The sequence below is a fragment of the Nyctereutes procyonoides genome, unplaced genomic scaffold, assembly GCF_905146905.1.
Source record: "Nyctereutes procyonoides isolate TBG_1078 unplaced genomic scaffold, NYPRO_anot_genome, whole genome shotgun sequence".
Lineage (NCBI taxonomy): Eukaryota > Metazoa > Chordata > Mammalia > Carnivora > Canidae > Nyctereutes > Nyctereutes procyonoides.
In genome coordinates, this window is record NW_026575140.1 from 53,230,584 (window position 1) to 53,235,747 (window position 5,164).

Sequence of the window (5,164 nt, forward strand, 5' to 3'; positions counted from 1 at the left end):
AAACAACATAAGAGGGGGGAGGAATCTTGTGAAGAAAGCAGTGAAAGAATCTATTTTTTAATACACTTATACATCAAGGAAGTATGCTTTTGTCACTAAGTGTAAACAATAAAGAAAGAGTAAATATATATAATAATTATTATACATAATATATAATTAATAATTGATAAAGGAGAAAAATGGAATAAAAATGCTGATATGACCACAAATAGAAAACAAAGGAAAAATAACAAATGCACAATCAATGGGACATTTAAATACACCTCCTTCGGTAACTGATTAAACAGATTTAAGAAGTTAAAATACAGGAAATTTGAACAAGCTTGACTTATTGACATTTATAAAACACTGAATTCAACAACCTCAGAATGCGTAGTTTTCCAAGTTCTCACAGAGTATTGTAAAGTTAACCTGTATGTGATCTGCTAGCCCATAAAAGAAGTTCCAATGAATTCCAGAAACCTGAAGCCATGCAGTATATGTGCTCTCAGTTCAGTGGAATCACATTAGAAATCAATATAGAGATACAGAACAATACCTCAAAGTCTTGGAAATTAAGCAATACTATTATAAATAATTAATGAATCAAGAAGAAATAGGAATAGAAATTAGGAAATACACGTAGTAGAAGATTATAAGGAAACAGTATGTCAAGAATAGGCTACTGCTAGAGTAGTCCTTGCTGGGAACCATAGCTTTGAAGACATAGATCAGAAGAGAAAAGGGCTGAAAACCAGTGACTTATGTCACCATCTCAAGAACATAGGGATAGGAGCCTGGCTGACTCAGTTGGTAGAGCACACAACTTTTGATCTCCTAGTCATGAATCTGAGCTGCACATTGGGCATGGAGCCTACTAAAAAAATAAAAATAAAATTTTAAAAAAGTATATAGGGATAAGAAAGTATATTAAACTCAAGAAAGATAGAAAGAAAAATGTGTCTAGGATTAAAAAAACTGATTAAATAGAAAACAAACATAATAAAATAAAGTCAAAAGCTGTTCCTTTGAAAAGATGAAAACAACAGACAAAGAAGCAATATAGCAAACACAACTGATCAAGAGTAGAGAAGGTATGAATTTTCCAATACCAGACCTCAAAAGGGGGGTCCTAGAGATCCTACAAATAATCAAGGAATGGTAAGTGAATATTTTTGAACAATTATGTGTAAATACACCTGAAATTTCAGACAAGGCACATTCCTAGAAAAAACAATTTACAAACTGGCATAAGAAGAAACAGAAAATCTAAATAATCTTATATCTATTAAAGAAATTGAATCCATAATTTAAAACCTCTCCATAAAGAAAACTCCAGTCTCCTGAGAGCTTCATTGTCAAGATCCACCGAACGTTTAAAGGAAGAAATTAACAATTTTAAACAAAGTTTCTAGAGACTAGAACAAAAAAGGGAACACTTCCCAACTGATTTTATGAGGCCAGTATAATCTTATTACCAAAAAACCTGGCAAGGAAACTACAAGTAAGGAAATCATAGGCCAAGATCTCTCATGAGCAAAGTTGCAAAAGTTCTAAACAAAAGGGTAGCAACTCAAATTCAGCAATATAAAAATAGTACACCACAGCAAAATGGGTCATATTCCGACTCTTAAATGAGTCAGTTTAACATTTCAAAGTCAATCAATGGAATTTTAAAAAATCATTTGATCAACTAAAAAGATAACAGAAAAATATTTTGGCAAATTGAATTTAAATAAAAAAATAAAAAAATAAAAAGATATAGAAAAATCATGTGATAAGTCTCAATATCCAAGGATGATAAAATGTGGTACACTGGAAATAGAACACAATTTTCTTAGTATGCCGAAAGATATCTATAAGAGAAACTACATCAAACATAATACTTAATGACAAAATGCTTAAAGGTTTTCCCTTCATATCAGGAAGAAAGCAATGATGTCCTCTCTGGCCATTTCTCTTAAACATTGTACTAAAGATCCTAGCTAGCACAACAAAAGAAATATTATTCACAGACAGCAGGGCTGTCTGTGTGTATAAGAGATCCAAAAGAACCTACAGATATGTCATTAAAATCAGTAAACAATGGGATGGATGACTGTGTGGCTCAGTGGTTACGTGTCTGCCTTCCCCTCAGGTTGTGATCCCAGGGTCCTGGGATCAAGTCCCACATCGGTCTCCCCACAAGGAGCCTGCTTCTCTCTCTGCCTATGTCTCTGCCTCTCTCTGTGTCTCTCATGAATAAATACGTAAAATCTTTTTTAAAAACCTAGTAAACAAACTTAGATGACTTAGATCATCAAGGTCACTAGATATAAATTCAATACACAAAAGCACATTGTATTTCTATTCACTAGCAGTGAAAATTAGAAAATTAAAAGGTATGTATCATAACAGCACCAAAAAAATATCAAACACCTGCAAATAAACCAAATAGAAATGTAAAAAGCTACTCAGAAAAGTACAAAATATCACTGAGAGAAATTAAAGACAGTCTAAGTAGTAAGATAGAGGGATATACGATATTCACGGATTTAAATGTTTAAAATTAACATGACAAATAAGTATATTCTCTCCAGACTGAGCTAAAGATTCAATATGCAATATACCAGCAGGTGTGGGTGACATGAACAAGGTGATTCTAATGTTAAAGGCCAAAACAGTCTTGAGGAAAAAGAACAGGGTTGGACGATTTATACCACCAGATGTCAATGTGTGCTGTAAAGCTGCAATAAGTACAAGAGTATGGTACAGGCATAAGGACAGATAGTACAATGGAATAAAAGAAATACACACAGATACATCATGCACATAGAGAGAAAAAAACTTGATTTATGACAGAAGTATCACACTTCATAGGAGTAGAGAAAGGGTAATCTTCTTATTAAACATGCGCTGAGTCAATAGGATATCAATAAGAAAAAATGCATCATTAACCTCTATCTCATACCAAGCATAAAAATATATTAGAGATGGATCATAGGTCTAAATATGAATAGTAAGAGCATTAGTGCTTCACATTACTTCAACCAAATGCAAAAATCTTAACTCCAAAAGAAAATAATCATAAATTGGATTACATTAAAATTAAGAATTTCTGTTCATTGTTAGGTATTTTAAGAGAGTAAAACGGCACATGGAGAGTGGAAGAAAATATTTGTATGCATATACCCCACAAAAGATTTGTCCAGAACACATATTTTTGTAAAAACCTTCAAATCAATAAGAAAAACATAAATGACCTCCAAAAATGGCCAAAAGATTTAAACAGGTGGGGCACCTTGGCGGCTTTGTCACTTAAATGTCTGACTCTTGATTTTGACTCAGTTGTGATCTCATGGGTCTTGAGACTCCATGCTGAATGCATGGGGTTCTCTGCCTCTCCCTGTGCACCCACTCTCTAATTAACTAGTTAATTAATTAACCAATTAATTACTTTTTTAAAAGATTTTATTTATTTATGCATGAGAGACAGAGAGAGAGAGAGAGTGAGAGAGAGGCAGAGACACAGATGGAGGGAGAAGCAGGCTCCTTGCAGGGAGCCTGACGTGAGACTCGATCCTAGGTCTCCAGGATCACGCCCTGGGCTGAAGGCAACGCTAAACTGCTGAGCCACCAGGGCTGCCCACCAATTAATTACTTTTAAACAGTTTCTTTACAAAGTAGGGTATTTAAATGGCCAATAAATATATCAGAAGTCCGTTCGTTCATCTTCAGGGAAAATCAAATTACATCATGGTAAGGAATCACCACGCACCACCACAGTAGTGACACTGGAAAGACTGACACTGAAACAAACGGAAGTCTCGTATACAGTTGCGGTGAGCATAAATTCATGCAATGACATAAGAACTTTTACATTACCTCCTAACACTGAAAACATGCAAATCTTCTTACCTAGCAAATCTCCTCCTAGGATACATGTGTTTATGTGCCTGCCCCCCAAAAAATGTATAAAAAATTTTCTGGCAGTCATAGTTAAAAACAGAAATCTCAGGGTGGTGAGATTGAGCCTCACACTGGGCTCCCTGCTCAGCAGAGAGTCTGCTTGAGATTTTTTTTCTCCCTCTCCCTTTATCCCCCCCCCAAAAAAAATACACAAATCTTTAAAAAATAGAAAATGTTGGAATTTAAATAAATAAAATTAAAAATAAAATTTAAAAAACAGAAAGTGTTCATCTATTGCAAAAGAGACAAATGCACTGGGTTGTGATATGTTTATACCGTAGACAAATAGCCTGGAAAACGAATGAACTGCAAATATGTGTAGCAAAATGGATGACTCCTGCAAACATAATGTAGGCAAAAGTAGTAGACATTAAATATATATGGCATGATTTCATATGAACTTCATGAATTTGCATGTCATCCTTGTGCGGGGACCATGCTAATCTTCTCTGCGTCTTTCCAATTTTAGTATAGGTGCTGCCAAAGGCAGCACATATTCATATAAACTTAAAGCTGGGCAAAACCAATCAACGGTGGCAGAAGTCAGGACAGTGGTTCCGTCACCTTTGGGGAGGAAATGGTAGCAGTGATTTAAAATGAAGCCAGTGAGGTTGGGCAGGGACAGTTGAGTGAACAGCTGGAGAAAGGCTGGCTCCTGATGATATAGCTGGAACCCTTCACCCAAGCACACCTGACTCTACTTCCCTCTACTGCTGGACCTCTCAATTCCATGAGACTTTAGTTTCAAATGAATTGTTGCCTTTTTGTACCAGTCTTGACCTCTGACTGAAAGCCAGCTCCTGCCAGAAATGGAAACCTGGAAAGATGGTTTCTCTCCAAGTATGAAGGTGAGAACAAAGTGGTCTACAGATCACCTAACAGAGAGGACTTTCAATCCAACTGTGGGAAGGTTCTATGCTTCTATGGGCCTGAGTTTCCTTATCTTTGAAAGTAGAAGCTTGAATAGGGATGGGTCTAGTTTGGGATGTGGACCGGATTTGGTGTAGCTGCAGGAAGTTAATACTGCCTCCACTGATACCTCCAAACCTGCTCCGTATCTTACATCCTCCCGCCTTGAATAACCGATTCGTGGGACCAACAGACTCCTCCAGGTTTAACAGAACAGCCTCATTTTTAGATATTAAAAGTCCAATCTGAACTAATATGAAAACACCTATTGTGCAGCTACATCAAAACATCTCCCCTTATGTAATGGGTTGAATTATGTTTCCCCAAA

The 5,164-nt window shown here is 35.9% G+C and overlaps 1 non-coding gene across 1 annotated transcript; it reads right to left on the minus strand.

The window, feature by feature from the left end:
• Nucleotides 1-4,313: 4,313 nt before the first annotated feature.
• On the minus strand, nucleotides 4,314-4,420 carry LOC129498030 (U6 spliceosomal RNA). The gene has a single exon (XR_008662064.1). It is a non-coding gene; the product is annotated as a U6 spliceosomal RNA (small nuclear RNA).
• Between the last annotated feature and the right edge of the window lie 744 nt (nucleotides 4,421-5,164).